A 10,816-nucleotide genomic window follows, 5' to 3' on the forward strand; every position below is an offset into this window, starting at 1 on the left:
TGCCTCGAGCGAGAGGGTGGGCGTCGGATGCCCATAGCTCCGCTTTATTACGTACTCGATGCACTCTCCAGGCACACGACCTCCAGGACACTGCTCATGACAGTATATGCCGCTCCTGACGCCACTGGTGCTACAAGTCCCCAGTGAGCGAGTTGTGACATATGAAGCCACAACCACGTGACCACCATCAACCGCGACTCAGGCTCCGCCCATACAGTACAGGTCATACCTGTGAAGTATCTCCTTATTCCACAAGAGTAGGCCACGCCCCCTCCCACCCAGCCTCGACATGCCCCTCCCCCAAAGGGAATAGCGTATGATATAGTCCGGCGGATGGATATGCCCATATTTGGGACCGAATTGTTCACATCGACCTACAAACATGAAACTTGGTACAACTGTTCACTGTGGTCAGATAAATGATTTCAGAGACGGAGACACTCGGGAAAACTACTTCATCCATACCTTTTGTGAGTGTTTGTACAATTTGTGGTGAGCGCCGACACGGAGGGAGCTTTCGACTTTCCTTTTGACGAATCCCTGCTCACCTTCACTCTTTCATTCCTCTTTTTTTCCCACCTCTTGGACAACCTCCCTCACTCTCTTCAATGCCACTCTTCCCTCCAGGTCTTCAAAACAGCTGTTCACCACCACCTCTTATCTTCCCCATCCAAAATCACGATCTTTACTCCCCCGTTAATCCACCCCAAGCCTACCTGTCTCAAATTCCCTACTTTCCTTCCTGACAGTCCCTGTCGTGAAAGGACCTGAAAGTCCCTGTAATGTCCATCTCGTATTCCCCATGTTTCCCGCCCCATCTCTCTCCCTCCCACAGATCTCCTCATGTCTCTGTTCCCCACTGTTTTATCCTTCCTTCTCCCGGCCCTCTTGTCTCCTGCCCCCCTTGTTGTACGTTCTGTGTGTTCGTCCTCAGACGAGCCTCGACATTTTATTCCAAAAAAAAAATAACAAAAGTAAATAAGCCACAAAGTACATACTACTGATGGAGGTGTTGCAGGGATTCCAGAAGCGATGCGTGGAGCAGCACAGGCAGACGGAGCCAAGTCCATGTGTTCAGGATGATGAACCAACCAATGGCCAAGTCTCCGTCTCACCGCACTGATCTTGTATTGTGTTTGTACATCTGATAAAAGTTTTTCTGAGGGATGTGGAAAAGTTCACAACACCACACAATGGCCTGGACAACCACCGTATGAATGAACACACATTCAATGCAGCCAATCCAGGCCTTAGCAGGGTGGGCCATCAAGCAACAAGCCCCCTCGCTTGCTCCAACCTTTGACCTCCACCAATTCCTCAATGCTTTGGGCAATGGGATAGAGGAGAGAGAGTGAGGAGGGCTGGGAGGGAAAAACCGAGGGGCTGGAGCTGTTGGTCAGGTGGAGACTGAGGTCGCCTATTTAGATCCCCACCCCCCCCCCCCGACCTCAATTTTTGCACTCTGCAATCAATGTTTTGAAACAGAGAGGAAAGCAAAGCCTCCCACCCTGGGCCCGTAGTCTAAAATCCTTCCCATACGTTTCTTGGTCACCAACTCGCCCTGTCCCCACACAGACCGTCACAGTGGTGACCCTGCTCAACAACTGCCAGTCTTGCATGGATCCACAGAGTGAACAGATAAACAAAAAAGCTGAAAGCAAACCAGCAAAACGAACGCCGCAACCATTTCAAGATGGCAGTGAAGGGAAGCAAATTTTCTATGAACCAATCAGAATGAATCGGACAAAACCCTAAATCCGGTATTCACCAATGAGGGAGGCCGTGGAAACGTGCGGGGACGTGTCCCCCTCACAATACGTAAAGTGCTGGGATTTGAAGTAGATTGTTTCAACTGCTACTTGCAATACCAACACTTTTGGTACTGCGAGAGGACAGAGTCGGCCAGAAGCCGCAAGGCTTGCAAACCGAGTTTGAGACGTTTGTGAATGAAGACACGTTTGTGAATGAAGACACGTTTGATGAACGACATCAAAGCGCCGTGCGTGTCCCCGACATGTCCTGAAGGAGATTGAGCAAATCAATGGCTTCCCTACTCCCTACACTCAGGGATTGAGGGTCTGTGGGGGACAGGGACAGCTGCTGTGTGCGGATGTTTCGAATCAGCTTTCCCAAGACACCGCCATCCTGCAAATCCCACAAAACTGTCAGGAAAGCCTCGAGAAGTGAGCAGCAACCGGAGGAACTTGTCGCAGCAATGATGGGACAGAGTGGAGGATGAGGAATGGGGTTATTCACTCCAGACATCTTTTTTTGTCCAGGTCCAACCACGTGCAGGAACCCATGAAAAGGAGCACAAGGTCCTGAACCTTGACAGCTGCAGATTTTCTCTTGGCAGAGCGTTGTGTCACAGTGTTGGAAGTGTAAGTCGTGTCGCGCGCAGGAACGATGGCCGATCTATCACGAGGTTCACTTTCACACTGCATTATGGACTTTGCAACTACCTGCACGAGATTCACCTGGACACAAAGAAGCCGCGAAAGCTCTGCACCACGTGGACTTGCAAATGGGAACATCAATACTCCTTAGATAACGTTGATGAGGCTGTGGGTGGCAAGAGAAGGTTACAATGCATTGCTTGTGCAAGGTCAACAACCCCCTTTTTGGTCATGAATGAATGAGTGAGAATGGCGTGGGAGGGGAATGGTGTCAACCTGCGAAGCACCCACGGAGAGCACGTTTGAATGAAGAAAGTACCCGCACAAAGCCAAAAGTGCCACCCTAACAGTAGATTGGAACACATTAGTACTACCTGGTCAGGCGGCATTTTTACTCAGCACAGGTAGGGTGATCAGGGCGTTGTGTTCGAGCAAAAGCTCCGCTAAGTACCTTTTTTCGCGTCTCACGAATCCTTGCTTTCCGCTGCTCTACGTAGTTTCTGTGTTGGAATAAATCCCTTTTATTGGACACGTCGTTTTCCTCGCCCTCGCTGATAAACTGCTTGTTATAAATGTGTCCTTACCTCGATTGGTCTCGCTTAGTCCGCACGTAGTGCGAGCCGGGAAGTCCTTCCCCACGGATTTCCTCTGGTTAGCCAGCGCACACTCACTGTGTAGCTCGGCAGTAATCTGGTTGCGCGTTGAGGGCACGAAACCCGCCTGGTGCAGTCGTTCAAGGGTGAGGTACCACGCGAAGCGGTGGAACCCTGCCAAGATTGGCAGCACCAATCGGTGCTCGTGGTTGCTTGGCAGCCCACCGGGCAGTGGAGTTATCTGACGGCCTCAGGACCAGGAGTTCAGGAGGAACTCGAGTGCTTCCCCCTCGTGCTGAGACTCGAGACCCTGACCCGTAACAATTTGTTGGACATGCAGTCAAATCTCTCGGGTTCCTTTGCTGAGAATTGTGAACCAGTTCTGCACCGCAGTACGTTGATCGGATGATCGCCTCCGTATCAAAGATCCTTGAAGGACCGGACATCGTGTCACGGAACAGGCAGTGTGACGAAGCAGCCTGCACTCATCATGGCTCCAGTTGTTCCAAATTCGACAGTTGTAATCGCCTGAGGGACAGTCACTGGTGTCGTGGTGTGCGTCGTCGCCCTCACAATTCTGAAACCCCTCTGCCACTCTCCCTTGGTATAGCAATGCATACAAAGGCTCGCAAGCATGACTGGGTCGATTTGCTTCACAATCTTGGATTCTCAGTCTCTTTTGACAGAGTGCTGGAGGTATCTTCGGACCTAACTAACACAGCATGTGCTTAGTATGAACAGGACAAGGTTGTTTGCCCTCACAAACTGAGGGCAGGCCTCTTCAGAACCTCAGCTGTCAATAACATCGATTATAATCCCAGTTCCACTACTGCGTGTGATTCATTTCCTGGAACTGGGATCTCACCGATTCCAGCTTCCCAGAGTACCCCGAGGAACTGAAAGTATGCATCCTGATGTGTCAAAGACTCAGACGAGAAACACCAAGAAAGTTGCAGACCTGCCTCAATTCTCTACCAATGTGCTTCCAGTCCTGTTGAGAAACACCGCACTTCAGGCTCCTCGTCCACCTGACATCGCTGATCCTCTCCTTGGATCTGATGATGAAGTCCTTGAAGCGAAAGACTGAAAAAGGATGAGGTGTGATGGCAGCAGTGATGGGTTGCTGTCTTGATCTCTGCCACAGCTCCTGGAATATTGTCTGGCACCGAACAAATAAAATTCGTCGTCTGTCTGGATGTTCGTAGATTTTTTTGCAAAGACCGCTGGGCTGGGAACTACCACATTTGGCACACAGACCAACTCCGACCTGGGGATGATCCTAAGGGTGTTTCAATCCACCACCTCAGCCTCTAAAATACCCCAAAGATCGTGATGACCCTTTAAGACTTCCAACCCTTGAGATACAGAAGACCCCAAAGACCCCATTTGACTATTTCAACTCCTAAGACCCCAAAGACCCGGAACCTTAAAGCCCCTTACACCTTTCAGACAGATTAGATAGCTTGGACCCTTGACCATTTAGACTTTAGAGCTTCAGACCACTTGGACCTTTTTAGACCCTTTATACACATGCTTGAGACATTAGATCCTTTTGACCACTGAGACATTACCATTGGAATGTACATTTTAGAGTTTAGACCATCTCGAACATTTTAAGCACACACCACACAAACATCTACAGTGTTCTTGCAAAATACAGACGATACATTTTTCAGCAAATAATGGGCAAACTCCTTCCCTTGTTCCATGACCAAGCGAAATCTGACGCAATGATGAGACATGCTATAGATTTAGTGAAGCAAGCAACAGAGCTCCTGAACCAAGGGCAGGTACCTGCAGTTGCCGACAACCAACTACTGTTTGCTCTGGCAAAACAAATCAAGTGGAAATGACAAAAAAGAAGGAGAAACAAATCTAACTACCCATGGTGAGCAGAAGTTTGTCACGTTGTTAGGAGACCTGCACATTGAGAAGGTCTTTCTGAAGGTCCTTGGAGACTGCCTTAAGGACAGGGATGCACAGAGGCACTGGTGGAAGCAACCGTTGTCTCATCAGGTCCTGCAGATTCATTCCTCAAGGTCAGACATGTAACCACAGCTCGTCGGGCACATTAAGTCACCGCTTGCTCATGAGTGAACTCCATTAAGCTATTGGTTGAGCAGCAGAGTGTCACCATCGAGAGTGATAAGCAGATCATCGCCACATGTGAGGATAAGAGTTATTTGTTCCAAACCTTCTGACGTGTCAGGTCGGAACGAGGAAGCTGACGGTCGGATGATTCTGCATATGTTGGACGCTGCCAAAAAATGGAAGTCAGAAGATGATGTTGAGGACGGATGACGTAGATGTCGTTGTTTTTAGCCAGAGCAGCTGTCAATCAACTAAACATCCAAGATGTCTGGATAGTATTTGGGGGTACAGAAGCACTTCCTTCCACGAGTTCCTTCCACTAGATGGGATGACAGCGTGGATGCCACAGGCAGAGGCAAGGCAGAGCCAATGGCAACATTCCCCCAATCAAATCAGCATTGTTTCAGCACACAAGGAGGGCAGCATCTCAAGGGGGGACATATCTAGGGTCAATGTTTCCTTCTCTAATCAGAACTGCCAGGACCAAGTGAATGGGGATGGGTGAAGAACTTGAACTTGGAGGGAGGATTGGAAGCTTCATTGTGGGTGTTCCAAAGGATGTGCAGGTCGTTGTCATTGTTTCCTGTGGAGACGTCGAGACGTCACCAGGTATGCCTCTGCCCACATTATGACATCATCATACATACTTACATTTAAAACATATATTCCCCATCACCACGAGATCATAAGTGTGAAGTTTCACATCGATTGATTAAGCGGTTCTGGGAAAAAAAAACATTATTTAATATTTTCTTCAATCTCATATGGCTGCCAGACCATGTGACCTATTAATTATTCATAAATTTCCTGCTATCCCCCAGGGCTTGGGGAACATGTGGGTGAAGTTTCCCCTCGATCTGTCAACACGTTGTCCTCAGATTCATCGGACGTAAAAAGCAGGAATCGTATTTATCACTGCAAGAACAGATACGTGGGCTACTCACCCAGGATGCAGATCCGGTACGCCTGGCACAACGGGCAGCACGTCGGGCATCATGCGGGGCTCTCCTGCACAGGGGACACAAGTCGTAATTAATTAGCAGTTAATCAATTTAAATAAATAAATAAAAACTTCACAGACTGTTCCTGACTTCGCGACTCAAAATAATTAATTATTCTGTAGCTTTTTGGGCAAAAGAGGCTGGATGTTGGCAAGCTCAAGGATGAGAGAGTAGCTGAGGAGTTTGTGAACAAGCTGAGTGGACATTTGGGGGGTCTGGGTTCTTTGGGAGGTCCTAAAGAGATGTGGAGTGCCTTCAAGACCACCGTCCTTGATGTTTCCGGTGGATGTCTTGGAACTCACCGCAGGGCAAAGAAGAATTTTGTCTCTCAAGGGACACTGGACACCATTGACTAGAGTCGCAGAGCCAGGCCGAATGGCAGAGCTGAGCTGTTCAGGGAGCTGAGGCGTAAAACTGTACGTGCACTATGGGTGGACAAGGAGGCCTATGTGCGAGGAATCTGTGAGGAGGTAGAGCATCACCTGTGGACACGTGATTCTCGTCCCGCTTACAGGGGAATTCGCGCATTACGTTCATCCAAGCCCATCCCTCGGAGCACTACAGTTCGAGCAGAGAGTGGTAGGCTCTTGACAGAGGAGTCTGAAGTGAAGGCCCGCTGGGCCGGTTACTTTGAGCGGTTGTACCAGGCTGATCCCCCAGCTGTCGCATTCGACGTCAGGGGTGTTACAATCCCTGTTGCTGACCCTCGAATCAACTGTGGTCCACCTTCGCTTGTGGAAACACGGGCTGCGGTGAACCGGTTGAAAGAGGGTAGATCTCCAGGGATCTGTGGCATCCATGCTGAACTTCTCAAGGGTGGTGGAAATGCTGCACTCGTGTCGTTGCATGCAGTTTTGTGCTCCGCCTGGAATACAGGCATCATCCCAACTGATTGGAAGAGGGGCCAAGTTGTCCCTCTCTGGAAAAGGAAGGGTGATCGCCAAGACTGCAACAACTACCGAGGGGTGACGCTGCTCTCAGTTCCGGGCAAGGTCTTTGCTCGGATAATTCTTGATAGTGTTCGCCACCATCTGCTTGAGCACCAGCGTCCAGAGCAGTCAGGCTTTACACCAAAGAGGTCAACGATTGACCGTATCCTTGCTCTTCGGGTCCTCACCGAACGCAGACGAGAGTTTCGGCAGGGGCGCCTTACCTTGCAGGTCGCCATTTTACACCCTCGTCGTTCCCCTTCCCTGGTAGATCACCATTTTACACCCTCCTCGTTCCCCTTCCCTGGTACAAGCCCATTTTACACCCTCATCGTTCCCCTTCCCTGGTAGTTCCCCATTTTACATCCTCCTCGTTCCCCTTCCCCGGTAAATTACAATCCCCACGGTAAATCCCCATTTTACACCCTCCTCGTTCGTAAATCCCCTTACACCCTGGTAAATCCCCATTTTACACCCTCCTCGTTCCCCTTTCCCGGTAAATCCCCATTTTACACCCTCCCCGTTCCCCTTCCCCGGTAAATCCCCATTTTACACCCTCCTCGTTCCCCTTACCCGGTAAATCCCCATTTTACATCCTCCCCGTTCCCCTTCCCCGGTAAATCCCCATTTTACACCCTCCCCGTTCCCCTTCCCCGGTAAATCCCCATTTTACATCCTCCTCGTTCCCCTTCCCTGGTATATCCCCATTTTACACCCTCCCCGTTCCCCTTCCCCGGTAAATCCCCATTTTACACCCTCCTCGTTCCCCTTCCCCGGTAAATCCCCATTTTACACCCTCCCCGTTCCCCTTCCCCGGTAAATCCCCATTTTACACCCTCCTCGTTCCCCTTCCCCGGTAAATCCCCATTTTACATCCTCCTCGTTCCCCTTCCCCGGTAAATCCCCATTTTACACCCTCCTCGTTCCCCTTACCTGGTAAATCCCCATTTTACACCCTCCTCGTTCCCCTTCCCCGGTAAATCCCCATTTTACACCCTCCTCGTTCCCCTTACCTGGTAAATCCCCATTTTACACCCTCCTCGTTCCCCTTCCCCGGTAAATCCCCATTTTACATCCTCCTCGTTCCCCTTCCCCGGTAAAACCCCATTTTACACCCTCCTCGTTCCCCTTCCCCGGTAAATCCCCATTTTACACCCTCCTCGTTCCCCTTCCCCGGTAAATCCCCATTTTACACCCTCCTCGTTCCCCTTACCTGGTAAATCCCCATTTTACACCCTCCTCGTTCCCCTTCCCCGGTAAATCCCCATTTTACACCCTCCTCGTTCCCCTTACCTGGTAAATCCCCATTTTACACCCTCCTCATTCCCCTTCCCCGGTAAATCCCCATTTTACATCCTCCTCGTTCCCCTTCCCCGGTAAATCCCCATTTTACACCCTCCTCGTTCCCCTTCCCCGGTAAATCCCCATTTTACACCCTCCCCGTTCCCCTTCCCCGGTAAATCCCCATTTTACATCCTCCTCGTTCCCCTTCCCTGGTATATCCCCATTTTACACCCTCCCCGTTCCCCTTCCCCGGTAAATCCCCATTTTACACCCTCCCCGTTCCCCTTCCCCGGTAAATCCCCATTTTACATCCTCCTCGTTCCCCTTACCCGGTAAATCCCCATTTTACCCTCTCCTCGTTCCCCTTCCCCGGTAAATCCCCACTTTACACCCTCCTCGTTCCCCTTTCCCTGGTAAATCCCCATTTTACACCCTCCCCGTTCCCCTTCCCCGGTAAATCCCCATTTTACACCCTCCTCGTTCCCCTTCCCCGGTAAATCCCCATTTTACACCCTCCTCGTTCCCCTTCCCCGGTAAATCCCCATTTTACACCCTCCTCGTTCCCCTTACCTGGTAAATCCCCATTTTACACCCTCCTCGTTCCCCTTCCCCGGTAAATCCCCATTTTACACCCTCCTCGTTCCCCTTCCCCGGTAAATCCCCATTTTACACCCTCCTCGTTCCCCTTCCCGGTAAATCCCCATTTTACACCCTCCTCGTTCCCCTTCCCCGGTAAATCCCCATTTTACACCCTCCCCGTTAAATCCCCATTTTACACCCTCCTCGTTCCCCTTCCCCGGTAAATCCCCATTTTACACCCTCCTCGTTCCCCTTCCCTGGTAAATCCCCATTTTACACCCTCCCCGTTCCCCTTCCCCGGTAAATCCCCATTTTACACCCTCCTCGTTCCCCTTCCCTGGTAAATCCCCATTTTACACCCTCCCCGTTCCCCTTACCCGGTAAATCCCCATTTTTCACCCTCCTCGTTCCCCTTACCCGGTAAATCCCCATTTTACCCCCTCCTCGTTCCCCTTACCCGGTAAATCCCCATTTTACACCCTCCTCGTTCCCCTTCCCTGGTAAATCCCCATTTTACACCCTCCCCGTTCCCCTTTCCCGGTAAATCCCCATTTTACACCCTCCCCGTTCCCCTTACCCGGTAAATCCCCATTTTACCCCCTCCCCGTTCCCCTTTCCCGGTAAATCCCCATTTTACACCCTCCTCGTTCCCCTTACCCGGTAAATCCCCATTTTACACCCTCCTCGTTCCCCTTTCCCGGTAAATCCCCATTTTACCCCCTCCCCGTTCCCCTTACCCGGTAAATCCCCATTTTACACCCTCCTCGTTCCCCTTCCCCGGTAAATCCCCATTTTACCCCTCCCCGTTCCCCTTTCCCGGTAAATCCCCATTTTACACCCTCCTCGTTCCCCTTCCCGGTAAATCCCCATTTTACCCCCTCCCCGTTCCCCTTTCCCGGTAAATCCCCATTTTACCCCCTCCCGTTCCCCTTCCCGGTAAATCCCCATTTTACCCCCTCCCCGTTCCCCTTTCCCCGGTAAATCCCCATTTTACACCCTCCCCGTTCCCCTTTCCCGGTAAATCCCCATTTTACACCCTCCTCGTTCCCCTTCCCTGGTAAATCCCCATTTTACCCCCTCCCCGTTCCCCTTTCCCGGTAAATCCCCATTTTACACCCTCCCCGTTCCCCTTCCCCGGTAAATCCCCATTTTACCCCCTCCTCGTTCCCCTTACCCGGTAAATCCCCATTTTACCCCCTCCCCGTTCCCCTTTCCCGGTAAATCCCCATTTTACACCCTCCCCGTTCCCCTTTCCCGGTAAATCCCCATTTTACCCCCTCCCCGTTCCCCTTTCCCGGTAAATCCCCATTTTACACCCTCCCCGTTCCCCTTCCCCGGTAAATCCCCATTTTACACCCTCCCCGTTCCCCTTCCCCGGTAAATCCCCATTTTACCCCCTTCTCCTCACCGTTAAACGTCGATGACCTTCTCCAGTGTGAGTTGTTTCCCACAAGTCGTTAACCCTGAGTCCGGATGAACTCACCGAACATGGCGAGTTGTAAGTGACAAAAAACGACTTGTTCGGGATCGAAACGAGTTGCAGGTTGTTTGTTGTTGTTGTTGTTTGTTTTTAACCCTTTCCGTGCTGCGGTCGCAGATTTGCGAGAAATGAAAACAATTAATTGAAACAATTTTTTTTGTTTAAAATTTTTAGAATCGTCGAACTTGACACCCAAGTTGTTTTTTTTTTTTCTTCACAAATTCCAGTTGGAATTCACAGTCCGATGTAAATAAAATACGAATTAATCACCAGGGGAACCATGCGGCCGTAAACAATGGGGCACACAAAGGGTTAACAACCAAAATTGGTTAAAAACCCGATTAGGTACGTTAACTAATCAGTAATGATAACGAGGTTCCAAGAAAGACAACGCACAAACATACATAACATTTCTCAAACAAACAATATTCCTGTTGTGCCGCGAAACAGACACGAAACAATG

The 10,816-nt window shown here is 50.4% G+C and overlaps 1 long non-coding RNA gene across 1 annotated transcript; it reads right to left on the reverse strand.

Annotated features, from left to right (window-relative positions):
* Positions 1 to 3,701: 3,701 nt before the first annotated feature.
* LOC147007795 (uncharacterized) lies at positions 3,702 to 10,816 on the reverse strand. Its single transcript, XR_015053884.1, has 3 exons — positions 10,282 to 10,816; positions 6,025 to 6,088; positions 3,702 to 5,663 (listed from the first exon to the last, which is right to left on the reverse strand). It is a non-coding gene; the product is annotated as an uncharacterized LOC147007795 (long non-coding RNA).

Source organism: Eptatretus burgeri, chromosome 25 (assembly GCF_056783735.1).
Source record: "Eptatretus burgeri isolate ZD-2024b chromosome 25, Ebu_testis_v1, whole genome shotgun sequence".
Taxonomy (NCBI): Eukaryota; Metazoa; Chordata; class Myxini; order Myxiniformes; family Myxinidae; genus Eptatretus; species Eptatretus burgeri.